The following is a 15653-nucleotide window of genomic DNA, read 5'->3' as shown; positions in this document are numbered from 1 at the left end:
CTAACTATAACATGTGTGAAACCTATGGTTTTTTCAGTGAATTTGCAAGGTTTTTTAAATGCTAATTCCTAACTATAACGTGTGTGAAACCTATGGTTTTTTCAGTGAATTTGTACGGTTTTTTAAATGCTAAGTTACTTTACGCCATTCGAGGCGTGCGCGCCCACTTAACGCAGTGCGTTCCGTGCACGGTTTTTATCAACTTTAATAAGCCCTGTACATTTGGTGGCCTTCGGCCACCAAAAGCACAGGGGGTGGGGTCAATGTGGATAGTGTTTTTTTTATTTCGATTTTATAATTTCATGTTGCCAAAATATAGTTTTTTTACTGATGTAATAAGCCCTGTACATTTGGTGGCCTACGGCCACCAAAAGCACAGGGGGTGGGGTAAGTGTGGATAGTGTTTTTTTTATTTCTATTTTTTACTGTACGCTTACGGTAAGCGTACGGTAAGCGTACTCGGCGAAATTGCCGAAAAAAAAATAAAACCGTTTTTGCTCTTGGGGGATGTTTGGGGACTCCCTCAACATGACTATGTGGGAGGGAGTTGTCAAAACAGCCCCGTAACATGTTTTTGGGCATCATGTTTGATAAATAACACTCAGTGCGAGAGACAAAATGGCGGACGCCGCTTCCTGGTTTCGGCCGATTCGAATGTTTACTAAGATCTAAGAGCCAATCAGAATCGCGCTCGCGCACGCCACCGTACGCGTACGGTAAGCGTACGGTAACCGTACCGTAAGCGGGCTCAGATATATATATTGATTTAAAGGCTATTTTCTCAGAATCTACTGAACAGATTTACACCAAACCTACAAAAGGCACTTCCTTGACATAGGGACTACCTCTCTGCCAAATTTCTAGTAATTCTGTTCAGCCGTTCGGGCTGTAGCTCGTTCTAAAGGTCCTATGGAAAAATGCATGGGAAAAACGCGTTTTGGGACCCCCCTTTTATCTCAGCCCCCGCTTGACGAATCCCCCCGAGACTTTCAGGGTAGGAGCGGAGCGTAGCGCCCCACCTATTTTGAGAAATTCGCGAGGATTCATCGACCGGCGCCAAAGTTATTCAAAATAGAATGTTGCGGATTTCCTATGGAAAAGGGGTCCTAACTATAACTACCTACTGGCGACCGCCAGTAGGTAATATATATATATATATACATATACATATATACACACACATACACCCTACTGGCGGTCGCACAGTAGATAGTTATAGTTAGGTCTGCTTTTCCATAGGCAGAGCGTTTTTTTGTTTGCTAATAACTTTGGCCCCGTTTGATGTATCTTCAAAGACTCATCCACCTCACCTCCTTCCTTACAGGGTGATCCAGCAAGTGGGGGCCGAGAAAAAAGGGTGGTCCCAAAACGTAAGATTTCCTTGCATTTTCCATAGACTTATGACCGGTTTTAGCAAAAACCTACGGAATGGTATTACACCTAATTCGGCAGGAAGCTAGACCTTTGTCCGCAGATTGTGCTTTTTGTGATTTGGTGTAAATCTATTCAGCAGTTTCTGAGATAATAAGTTTAAAAAATAATTGTATATTTTGGCAGTTGGTTTCGCAAGAGTCCTGCGGGCGTCCCTTGAGATTGCGGAGGAAAAAATGGAGCCTTGTGACTGATCAACAGGCCGGTTTTTAGGTCTCGCTGAGTCAGCGCGCATGCGCTGCTCGGAGAGACTTTAGTAGGTGAGTTTTCAAAGTGCTGCTGGCTGGCGACAAGCTTGCGTTCACGCGAGCGTGCACGCGAGAACCACCAGCCTTCAACGCCATCCATCTTTCCTCTTGCTTGCTCCTTGCCTCCGCCCCTCCCCCCGCCTTCGCGCTTACAGATTATTCTGAGCAATAATTTAGCAAACCAGCAGTCGTATCTCAACAGCTGAGTCACTCTTCAATGAACCTGCATTGGCACAATTTAATGTCATTCTTCTCAATGGTGCAGCGCTGGAACTTATTACCAATAACGTCAGTTTTTAATACACCATTTTGACGACCTTTTAACAATCGTTCTTTAAAGACCAGGTACATAGGCATGGCGATTATGTCTTTAATCGACCAGTGCGGCCATTTCTCAAAAATAAACACTATAATTGTACAGTAATGGCACTTAAAAGATCCATATATCCTTGACTAGTGAGTACACACATTTCCGGCGCTGTAGATCACGATAATCGGTATTCATGGCTTAAACCAACCCGCTTTACATAAAAAATGTGTTTGTTATAGCAATCCAGGAAAATGTAGTTCAGACCGAAGGTCTCTGTCGCTGTACCCACATGGAAAATGCTGCTGCATGTACGGAATATTAGGAATGTGTGATATGCCGCTAGTGAGAGGCCGCTACATAACATGGTAATTCCGTTTCAAGCACAGTCAGTAAATTAGAGAAATGCTCACAAAAAGGTTGGTACCACCGAATCAAAATACGTACGTTTTACATGCATCAAATGAAAATGAAAAAATCACATAGCATTGGTCTGTAACAGTCCGTTTCACAACATAGCTCTATCTCTATGAACAATGATCCAAATAAAAGATAAAGGTTGTGTACAAAATCCTAATACTGTATGTGCACTGCCTCCCTGTGAGGAATCAAATCCTGACCGCCAGCCCCCCCCCATCATGACCCAGGGTCAGGCTCTTATCGGCATCATTTTGGGACCACCCCAACCACACAACCCCACACACACAAACACACACACAACCACACATACAACCACACACCCAACCACACACACACACACAACCACACACAACCACACACACACACAACCACACACACACAACCACACACACAACCACAAACACAACCACACACACAACCACACACACAACCACACACATAACCACACACATAACCACATACACACACAACCACACACACACAATCACAAGCACACACAACCACACACACACAATCACAAGCACACACAACCACACTCACACAACCACACTCACACAACCACACACACAACCACACACACACACTCACAACCTCACACACTCACAACCACACACAACCACACACAACCACACACACAAAACCACACGCACAACCACACAACCACACACACAACCACACGCACAACCACACGCACAACCACACACACAACCACACACACAAGGTCAGGCTCTTATCGGCATCATTTTGGGACCACCTCAACCACACAACCCCACACACACAAACACCCACACAACCACACATACAACCACACACCCAACCACACACACACACACACAACCACACCCAACCACACACACACAACCACACACACACACAACCACACACACATACAACCACAAACACAACCACACACACAACCACACACACAACCACACACACAACCACACACACAACCACACACATAACCACACACATAACCACACACACAACCACATACACACACAACCACATACACACACAACCACACACACACACAACCACACACACACAATCACAAGCACACACAACCACACTCACACAACCACACTCACACAACCACACACACAACCACACACACACACTCACAACCTCACACACTCACAACCACACACACAACCACACACAACCACACACACAAAACCACACGCACAACCACACAACCACACGCACAACCACACACACAACCACACACACAACCACACACACAACCACACACACAACCACAAACAACCACACACAACTACGCACACAACTACACACACACACAACCAACCACACACACACAACCACCCACACCCACAGCCACACCCACAGCCACACCCACAGCCACACCCACAACCACACACCACAACCACACACCACAACCACACACCACAACCACACACCACAACCACACACCACAACCACACACACAAAGGGAGGAGACAACTGCAGCAGAACCGTCAGCTCGATCAGGACAGCAGAACCACCAGAAAAGGAACCCCTCGGCATGACCTGGGCAGCAAGAAGTTGTCACTGGAGACATCATGATCCTATGAACAATAGTGTCATCAATGATCTAATCCAAACTGTAAACTGTGACAAATAACATCCCTATATATTGCAGTACCACAAAAACAGCAACAAGCATTGGCATAGCCAATAGGTCTCGCCTTTGGGACCTTTATAAGTGTTTTGCCATGCAACAGTTGTTGTTGCACCAAGGATATTGTGCTGCATAACTAAATACTTATAAGGTCCCAAAAGCGAGACCTATTGGCTATGCCAATGCTTGTTCCAGTGAGCCTTCATGCTCTTGCGGGAGCGAGCGCTCTGATTGGCTGGCTACTGGAATGTTAGAAATAAAATGGCGGCCATTAGTATTTACTGTGAAAAATTGGAGGTGTTGTGGAAATGAAGTAAAAAAGCTATACAAGGGCAGCAAAAACGCATGCTGTCCCCCTCGATTTAGGGAAGAAATGTCTAAGGGATAACTACTGTGAAGATAATGAATGTATGTTGTCTTTAACTCATTTATTCGATGTCGCCGGACTTGAACGGGCTTGTGTATAGTAAAAAGGAGTAGATGAGTTCTCAAAACACTATTAGTAGGAATGCATATTGTGGGCCTTGTTTTTGAGAGAAAGTGTGTGGGAGATAAGTACTATGATATTTAGAAGCTTAAATCTTTTAAAAAAATTTTAATATTATGCTCTCGAGAGACTCTCGCGGGATCGTGAAAAGTAGGAAGGAGTAGGTGATGTTTGAATACATCCTGCTATGCACACTTGTTACTGTATTTAGGAGTCTTACTGGAGAGTGTGTTTATCAGACTCTACTATTTATGCTCATTGGTTTGATAAAAGTTGTGAGGAGAGTTAAGGCTTATTCAAACACCCTACTAGGCACATCCATCTTCTGAAATAGAGGTCTGAAAGGAGAGGCCAGCCCCTCCCCACACCCTACAACGCACACCTATCATTACAGAAAGGTCTCAGCAGAGAGGCCAGTCCCTCTTCACACCCTGCTGTACTCAACCATCACTTGATAGAGAGGTCAAAAAGGAGAAGACAGGCCCTCCCCACACCGTACTATGCACACCCGTCATCTGTGAGAAAAGTCTGAAAGGAGACACCCTACTGCACACACCCGTCATTACAGAGTGAGGTCTCAGCAGAGAGGCCTGTCGCTCTACACACCCTACTACACACTCCTGTCCTCTGAAAGAGAGGTCTCAAAGGAGAGCCCAGTCTATCTCCAAACCCTACTATGCACTTCTATCATTACAGAGAGAGGTCTCAGCAGTGAAGCCAGTCCCTCCACACACCCTACTAGACAAACCTGTTATCTGAGAGAGAGGTCTAAAAGGAGAGGTCAGTCCTTCCGCACATCCCACTGTGCACACCCGTCATCTGAGAGAGGTATAAAAGAAGAGGGCACTCCCTCCCCACACCCTACTATGCCCACCTGTCATATGAGAGAACGGTCTAAAAGGAGAGGGCAGTCCCTCCCACACAATACTTAGCACACCCGTCAACAGAAAGAGAGGTCTGAAAGGAAGGGCCTGTCCGTTTCCACACCCTACTATGTATACCCATCATTACAGAGAGGTCTCAGCAGAGATGCCAGTCCCTCTACACACCCTACTGCACATATCTGTCTTTGCAAGAGTAATGACACCTCAATAAAACATTGCTGGTGACATGTCTTGATGTCAGAGTTACAATAACTGAGCAAATAAACAATTTATAGTGAATATTTATCTGTTTAATACTCATGTTTTACAAATATTTTGCAAACTGTGAATCATATCTTGTTTTCTTACAATAAAAAAAAATATTTTACTAAAATAATGTTAGAACACAATATATATTATAAAGTCATTCTACCATGCATACACTCACAAAAACAATTAATTTACTTTGAAAAAAAATCCTAGCAATTCACTGAAAAAAAACACAAAGGTTAAAGTACTGTTATAGTATGGTGTGATAAAAAAAATATCTGTTTTTGTTTAAAAACAGTGGAAATTCACTGGAAAAACAAAGGTTTAAGTAATGTTCTATATATGTGAAGTTGTCAGTGTGAACATTAATGTTTTGAACAACATAAAAACAAAAATAGAAATTCACCAGTAATAGCAGCGCTAACTATAATTTGCCCCCCCCACCCCCTCCATGCACTGCTTAGGACAAATGAGTGATGTCATGTGAGGTTATAAGCAATGCATGGTGGGGGACCAAGTTATAGTTAACCAACAAACAAATTCACCTATCTATAACGTTACTGTAAGCTCTTTTTTCCAATTCTGTTCTATATATGTGTGCGTGTGTGCATATATATATTTATATAGATATGAATGGGAAAAAAGGTTAAAGAAATACATATATGTTTTTTTCCTTCTTCACTGAGAAAACCCAAAATTTAAGCTGATGTTATAGTTAAGTGAAATTGTCAATTTAAATGTAACGTTTTAAAGTAAAAAAAAAAACACTGAAAATTCAAGAGTTATAGTTTGTTCAAGCAACTATAACTCGCCCCCCAACCATGCACAGTGTTGTCGTCAATGATGCATGTTCAGTTCTCATCAGTAATGTTATCAATGGTGTCACAAAACATCTCATTAATGTTGAAATATGTGAGGTCATAAGCAGTGCATGGCAAGAGCTACTTGAAGTAAATAGGACTGTTGATTTTCTTTTTTTTCTTACTTTAAAATGTTACGTTTAAACTGACATTTTCACCTCACTACAACTTCAGTTTGGGCTGCAGCCAGGCTCTGCTTCTAACCTCCTGCGACCAGCCAACCCCCTGGAAAGCAGGGCTTTTGCCTGTTCACGGCAACCTACAGTAGACACTCGGGCCGACCCCCTTTTTTTTTTTTCTTTAATCTTTTCCTGATCCTGTAAGATTCATGCAGGGGCCAACACAGCCCCTGCGGTCCCGTTGGAGACCAGGGGGTCGCAATTACTTCTGCAGGACATCATCAGGATTGCAGAAACACTCCTTAAGTTTGTTTTTAAAATTTGGTCCTGGGTATGGGTCCCTCTGCCCCCCACTTCCAAGTACTGAGGGTAGGGGGGGGACTCCTATCTTGCCTAATTATAGATTTTTTTCCTCAAATGACAGCTGCAACATGTTTCCTCATGTTGCAGCCATCGAATCAGAGAGCGAGCTCCTGCGGGAGTTCAAGGGAGTGAGGCAGTAAATGGGGGGGGGGGGGGGGAGAGCCCCCTCGGCCAATCAGATCGCTCTGTTATTTGAAGAATTGTGATCATGGGATGCTCGCGAGCCTACTGCAAACCTAACCGCCCAGAAATGCACATTTTTTAACCTTAATTTCTCAAAAACGTCCTTAACGGATTTACACCAAATCCCAAAAAGCACACTTTCTGGACCAAGATCTAGCTTTCTGCTAAAGTTGGTGTATTTCCGTTGAACCTTTTCGCGGTATCGCTGTGTCATTTTCCTATGGAAAATTGCATGGGGAAATTGTGTTTTGAGGACCTCCTTTGTCCTCCACCACCTCTTAACAAATTACTCCAAAACTTTCCAGGAAGGAGCTAAGGTGGATGAACTGTTTTTTGGGGAATGTTTTGTGAAGATTCGTCAAAGGGCATTTAGGTTACTAGCAAACCAAGAAAACGCTCTTCCTATGGTAACTTGGTACTAACTATAACTACACAGTTGCGGTTGCCACTATGTAGTGTGTGTGGGTGATGTATAGTGCAGGCAGGGGGATGGGTTTCGCGAACCTGCACATGTGCTCTTCAAACTCTGACGTATATCACATCAGATTGTATGCAGTTGCTCTAACAATAGTGTTTTTCTATCTTTTCCGCAGTCTGTCTTCTAGATAATTCTGAGCGTCATGTACAGTAAGGTCATTGTGGAGATACTTTTATGCCAAAAAACATACAGGCCACTTCAGTATCAACAGGTTACGATCATAAGGCAAAACCAATAATCAGCAATAATGAAGCTGTAGGAAGAAAACGAGGCATGTGCTCCAGCAGGTACGTTAACGCCCTCAAGACCTTACTGCGCTTGCAATGCAGAGGGACCCACCTTCAAAAGCCCCCATTCAACCAAAATTATCTGAATATCTGTAATTTTTGCAGTATAAGGAGCCGTCACCACTTTCTGCAGGGGCACACACCATCTTGCATTAAGCCTCTGCGTTGCAGGCATGCAATGTCCTGGTTGTTAGAACTGGACTCTCAAGGGGATGTGAGTCAGGCTAAGCTGGTAAACAGAAAGTTAGATAGGTGGATCGATTGGTGATCGATTGGCAGGAGGCAAGTGATTGTTCTGATAATGGTTACTTTATGCAGCTGTTCAGTTAGTCTTACACTCCACAGAAACAAGAAATCTAGCTGCCTTGTAACTGTCTGCTCAGTGGGCGCATGCTGGTTTGATTTTCAAGAAAAAGGGCTGTGGTAGCAGGGATATGCCAATAATTAATGCCTGTGAAAATTGGAACCAGTTTCCTAATAATGCCTCATGATTTTGGGGCCAACAAAGACCACATTGAAGTGGGGTAACTGTGCGCCCTGCCCTTTTTGTGTAGCAGTGATATCCCCATTGACGTGGCAGGTATTAAAGTACATGGATTTAACCTTGTTCAGCGCCCAACGCTCACAGCATGACCCACAACTTGAAAATCTGATGCTTATGTCCCTACTTAAAGAACGATCCAGATTAGGGCTAATTTGTTAGGAGCAAACAATGTACTGTATGAACATGTTTGATGAAGCAGTTGGTCCAATTCAGATAGTTTGTTAGCTTTTATAAAGTAGATGATACTTTTGATATATAGTGATGAGGCAAGGACTTCCATATTGTCAAGCATAGGACAATAGAAACAATATTTAAATCTTTATGTATTCAGTTTGAGGAAACTTCTTCCCAACTGCTTCAAAGCACAGCGGTGGTTTATGTCAGTACCTGCAACAGGCTGTGCCTGCCTAGATGATGTAGACCCCCATCAGGTAGATTTGTGAATATTCACCGGGGTTCACTGCCATAACATCGATGCACAAAATATAGATGTAAAAGATATTGATAAAAAAATATAGACAACAAAAATATCGACTCCTATACTTAAAAAGGTAGGTACAAAAATATTGAATACAAAATATTGATGTAAAAAATATCGATTTAAAATGTGTGTGTATGTGTATATATATATATATATATATATATATATATATATATATATATATATAAAGAATAATATATACTTAATATATTAAATATTAATTTTACCAAAATTATATTTAATATACATATTGACAAATTAAAAGAAATAAACTTAATCAAAAAAATAAACACAAACATAATAATTTATACATTTATTTACTTTGAAATAATTAATACATTATCTGTAATTTATTTTAAAACTTTAACATTATATAAAACTAATATATATATATATATATTTTAAAATCAAAATTATACAATAAATTAAACAAACTATGAAAAAATATTGATCTTAAATTGCCCAATACAATGAGTGAAACAGTAGGGAAAGTGTTGGATAGTAAAATAATTAAATTTACTATTCCAACTCCAGAGAGTGCAACAGTAGGGAAGGGGTTGGATAGCGGAGGGGTAAAAATTACTATTCACATTCCACTGAGAAAAATAATAAGAAAAGTGTTGTATAGCGAAGAGGAGAAAATGACTATTCCCACTCCAGTGAGTGCAACAGTAGGGAAAGTGTTTGATAGCCAAGGGGTAGAAATTACTATTCCCACTCCAGTAACAGCACCAGTAAGGAAACGTTTGGACAGTGAAGGGGTGGAACTTACTATTCCCTCTCTACGGAGTGCAAAAGTAGGATATGTGTTAGATAGCGGAAAGGTAAAAATGACTATTCCCACTCCAGTGAGTGCAACAGTAGGGAAAGTGTTGGATAGCAGAGGGGCAAAAATTACTATTCCCACTCGAGAGTGCAACAGTAGGGAAAGTGTTGGATAGCGGAAAGTTATAAATGACTGTTCCAACTCCAGTGAGTGCAACAGTAGGGAAAGTGTTGGAGAGTGAAGGGGTAAAATGTACTACTCTCACTCCAGTGAGAGCAACAGTAGGGAAAGTGTTGGATAGCGGATGGGCAAAAATTTCTATTCCCACTCCAAAAACTGCAACTGTAGGGAAAATGTTGGATAGCGCAGGGGTAAAAATGTTGTATTCCCACTCCACTGAATGCAACAGTAGTATAAGCGAGGGGTAAAAATTATTATTCCCATTCCAGAGAGTGCAACAGTAGGGAAAGTGTTGGAAAGTGGAGAGGTAAAAATTACTATTCCCAATCCAGTGAGTGCAACAGTAGGGAAAGTGTTGGATAGGGACTATTCCCACTCAAACACTTAAAACAAATTATTAAAAATTAAATAAAATAGTAAAATAAAACAACATTTCAAAAATAAAAAATAAAAATAATAAACAAATAAAAAGAACACATATAATACTAATTAACATATAACAAATATAAAAAATAAAAAAATAAAAATTTACAAATTGTTTTATTTTAAACTACAAAGTATTTACAAACAAAAACATTCAATAAAACATAAATGTATTTATTTTATTTCCTACCCTATAACACCACACCAATAACAAAACACTTCAACATTTTTTATTACAATTATTTACATATTTAACATAATTAATAATTGAAAGTATTATTCATATTCAACATTGACTACACAAACTTTAACACTATAATATCCACAACATTCACCTAAATTAAACTATAAAATAATAAAACACAATTAAAACATGTTTAAAATTAAAAACTATTACCATTAACTAATTACATAATTAAAATGTAATACCCACCCTTTACCCTTTTAAAAGTAAAAACACACTCAAAAATAAACAATTACTCAAATTGAATATCAAATAATTACCATTAATTAACAACTATATATTCATTAAACACAAATTACTTCCCACCGTTCACTCTTATAAACACAACGCACACCTAAAATAACTTACACAATTGCCATTATTAATTACCAATTAATTAATTAAAATAAACATCCAAATAAACATCCAATTATTAATTAATCAATTAAAAATAAATTACTCCCACCCTTTACACCTATAAACACCACAACACACACAAGATTAATTACAAAATTACCAAAATTAAAAACGATATTTTTAACTACTATATTTTTTCAAACGATATTAAACACTTCGATATTTTTAAAAACGATATTACTTACCTTAAATCAATATCCTTGGCCACGATATTCTTGCTGTTGATATTTCTTACCCACGATATTAATGACTCAATATTTGTGCAACTCAATATTTTGTACTCGATATTCTGTCTCTGCACCATTCACCGGCACCCCTGGAGCATGCTTATTCAAGATCGTATGATTATGTTGAATAACATGTCATTTCTCTTTAGACTTCAATTTAGCTCTTCTGTTCTGCATATTACTAGGTGTTGCCCTTGCCTTTCATTGCTTTTCGTTCTCTGCTTTAACTTGATGTTGTGCCTGGTTGGTTCTTCCATCCCAATCAACATCACAAAGTGCTTACTTCTGGACGCCATGCCATCCCTCTTCCTGCGGGGCATTCACTTAAGATCAGTGCCTGCTCTCATCATGCAGCGGGCACCCTATGATTGTTTTACTGCTAAAGCTTCAGCATCCCTATGTGTCAATCAGGTTACACTGAAAATGAGCCCGCAAGCCATCTATACATTTGCTTTGTTCTTCACCATAAATGTTCTGCAGCAGCTTGTCAATGGCCATTAGGACTATAAAAACCCTAAATGAAAAAAAAAACCTCAGATGCCACTTTGTCCTGGGTAATACCGTAGACAAGGTTCCAAGGCATGGGAGGATGTGGTTCTGTGTTCCCTGCCCGTTGCTGATCCACACCAGGGCAGTCTATTGGTTCTGAGCAGCTTTAACCAGTGCCCCCTCATAATCAGATACTGGTGGGTAGGGATCTAGGTGTATTTCACCATAGAACAAAGTGTGTTCTAAGGGAGAAGACACAGCATGTGGACAACAAAGAGACGCATGTTTCCTGAGAGAAGATCATGGCTGTATCTGAGATTTAGAACGTCCAACTGTGAATGCTAAGGAACAGGGTCCGCTACTAAGCCCAGAGATATTTGCTTTATAATCAGTTTGCTTCTGTAGAAGGGGAGAGGAATTAGGCTAGTCTGTTTTATAATATGACAGTGCTTATCATAATCTACGGTTTATTGACAATGCTGATGGTATTTTTGCTAGGCAGTTTTTTTCGGATTGTGGCACGTATACTGCATTCAGGAGCACGATAGTTTAAATAAACATTTCAAACTTCCTTCGGGTCGCTGTCATATCTTATTGTGGGCGAGTGTGTGAGCGAAAGGGGGTGTCCTGTAACAGCTATCCCTGAAAAGGTTGGGAGGGTTTAGTTCTGGGGTGTCAATTCACTTGTCTCTCTGGATATGAGTAGGAGGGCAAGTCAGACACTAAAGCAAGTCGGGCTCATGGTACTGAGGTGGTATGGTGACTCAGTCCCTATCTACTGATGTTCTCTGGTCCCAAGCATAGTTCTGTTCCTGAGTAGAGAAGCCCTGCAACAGGAATTGCTGGGGAGTTTACACCACCACGGGCAGTTTCGTATATGAGCTAATTACACTTGAAGATTCTCAGGGGCCTATTAGGATGGCGGGCGGACTTTAGTCCACCTGCCACCCTAGCGGTGCAGGGACCGGCCGCCAGTGGTGCGGCGGTCCCCCACCGGCAATTAGGATCCACCGCCGCCGTGGCGGTGGCATCCTCTATTCCCAGCATTGTGGCCGGCGGTCCTCACAGCACCGCCCACCACAATGCTGGGAATGCACATTGTGCATTGTCATGCACAAGGTGACAGGCACCGCACAGTGCCTGCCACCCTGTCCATGACAATATAGGAGGGTACCATAGGTACCCCCCCATGTGCACCCCCACCCCCTCTCCCTCCCAATACCCTGGGGGCCCGCAACAGGCCCCCGTGAGTAAACCCCGCACTGCTGCCCATGCTAATATGGATGGCGGTGTCTAGCAGACACCGCCACCATATCCAGCCCCTTTTCCGCCTGGTCGACCGGCGGACGGTCTTTCCGTCCGCGGGGGTCCCCCCTGCTATACTAATATGGCGGGGAGGAAATGGGTGGCAGGCAGGGTGTGTTGTAGGGCGGATCCGCCCTACATCCTAATAGACCCCTCACTATTTATAACTTTAAAACATGCTCTTTTCACGTTCAACACATTGACACAAACCTAAGTGAAAGCGTATATTTAAAAAAAATCATTAAAAGTAGTTACAAATACTGTGCTGTTGCCTGGATGTGGATGTAGGAGGTGAGCTTCATTAGGAGGCTTCTAATATCTTATTAGGGATAGCAAAGTGACATTTCAGCAAGTCATATCACACAGCCTTGACCCCGATAACAAATTAGTTGTAATTTTTTTTTAAACCATGAGTATTAAAAAATTGAGGCTGGAGATGTTATTAACAAATGTTTCTGACAACCAGACTCTAATATCAGCAACTTTAGGGTGCTGGTACTCCTTTCTTTTCCCTAGCCCTGCCTTTCATTTCCTAATCTATAAACCTGGTCTACCATAATCTCCAAATTATTTGAGGAGTAATCTATTTCATGGGCAACCATCTTGTTTCGTGCCATAATGTTGTTTCTTGCCCACCTGCATGCCACGATGAAATGAAAATACACTACTTGTTAGCCTGCCTAGAATCTAGTTTCTGACGCCATCTAAAAAACAAGTACGCCTTCCAGAAGAATGTCTTTGATAGGCTCTTTCACATACCCTGAGACAAAATAGATGTATATGTTCATGTGTTCTGCAGTACTTCATGGCAGACATTTTGCTAATGTCTAAGCACTTTATTAGATGATCACATCTCCTAGATAGGGCATGCCACTATCTTTCACAGCAGTGTGTTGTGGTGTTCTTCGCTTGCATATAATGTTTGATAGAAAAATGCTAATTTTGATTCCTGCTACTTGGAATCTTAGTTTATTTGTGGAACTGTAGCTGTTGTGCTCAAGGGACAATGCCCCGGGTCGTATCATTGATGACTAGGCTGTTGCTGTTCACCTGGATTGTTTGTCATCTTACTGAAGTTTCTAGATTTGAAGGGAGGCTGCAGGTGCTCCCAGTACATCTTGCAGAAGAGGATCTTCTAATTATATCTTCACAGAATGATTAATGAGTTTGGCCTTCTTTTCCATAAGGTTGTAATTAAAACGACACCATTTTCCGGTTTGTGTCACAAGCCAGAATCCCTGTGAAAAAAGCATTGGGATTGCTGACACCTATCAAGAGACGTACTTTGGGTATCATCAGACTGTACTATATACTTTTTTTCTTTTAGTTAAATAGTTTTTATTGATCTAAAAAGAAAGTACCAGGGTAATACAGATCATAAGGTAAGGAAGTAACATAATAAGAGACAGCATATATATCAATAAAACATTAGTAATAAATACATATTTAACAAAAGGGGCAATAATAAATGATGACCTTATGCAATAGGAGAAATAGAAGAGTTATAGGTACATGTTAAAACAATAGTAATATGTATATGATTTTTTCTATAAAAAAAGAAAAAGGATAGCGAGAGGAAAAAAAAAGGAAGGGAAAAAAGAAATGGGGGAGGATGGTAAAACCAATTAGTGTACAGAAGGGTTAGAAGATAAGAAAGAGGTAAAAGGGAGCCATAATAGGTCAATTTTCATTTTTTGAGATAGCGTTAGCGCAGCAACAGTAGAAATTCTATGTTCATTACAGATAAGGTTCCACCATAATAATGTACACAGTTTAGAATTATCTTTCCAACAAGTTAAAATAACTTTAAAAGCAAGAGCAATAAAAAGATCAAATAGTTTCGGTTTTAAGGAGACATCACAAAAATCATCAGCACAGGAACCAAGAAAAACAGTTTGAATAGATAATGGTATAGAGCATTCAAACACCTTAGATAATGTAGACGAAATGGAGTTCCAGAATTTAAGAACATTAGGGCAAGAATAAATTAAATGAACCAATGTGCCTTCTAAGGAGGAGCAGGACCAGCAAAGGGGAGATGATGTGGGATTAATTTTATGAACAAAGATGGGAGTACGGACTGCTCTATTATACAGGAAAAATAGGGATTGAGTGATGTTAGCAGCTCTAGACGTGGTAGAAATTTTATACGATAGTTTGTCCCATCTGTGAGTTGAGAGAGGTAATATGAGATCCTGTTCCCAAGCTAACTCTACTGATGTTTTCTGTTTATCAGTTATGGGGGTAGATAAAATTTTGTAAATAGAAGAAGCTTTGGGACAAAGATCAGAGGAGATATTGTATAAAAGAGTCAGGGGAATGAATGGAGAGGAGTCATCAGGAAAATCATTAAGTGAGATAAACAATGTAAGTTCCATTGCTAATTTTGAGTATTTGGAAATATATGATGAGGGTAAGTTATAACGTTATAATTATATCATACTGCTTTGCTTAATTAGACAATTTTATGTCCTAAATAAACAATATGATGATTTACCGTTACCCCTCGGGATTACTTTTGAGCGCTCTTTGTTTCAAGAGTTTTCTTTTAAGGACATTTGCTTTATGTCTACTTGTACTTTTATTTCCAAGAATCCAATTTTAAAATATTCTCAACACTTGTTACACTCTCTATTTACTGATGGTGCTAACTTTCAT

General features: G+C 40.6%; 1 protein-coding gene across 3 annotated transcripts in view; it reads left to right on the top strand.

Annotated features, from left to right (window-relative positions):
- SH3RF1 (SH3 domain containing ring finger 1) overlaps positions 1 to 15653 on the top strand; it is a 304090-nt gene that overhangs the window by 227012 nt on the left and 61425 nt on the right. The gene's annotated exons all lie outside the window — the stretch shown is intronic.

Source organism: Triturus cristatus, chromosome 2_2 (assembly GCF_964204655.1).
Source record: "Triturus cristatus chromosome 2_2, aTriCri1.1, whole genome shotgun sequence".
NCBI lineage: Eukaryota > Metazoa > Chordata > Amphibia > Caudata > Salamandridae > Triturus > Triturus cristatus.
This window is presented reverse-complemented; position numbering and strand designations above follow the sequence as displayed.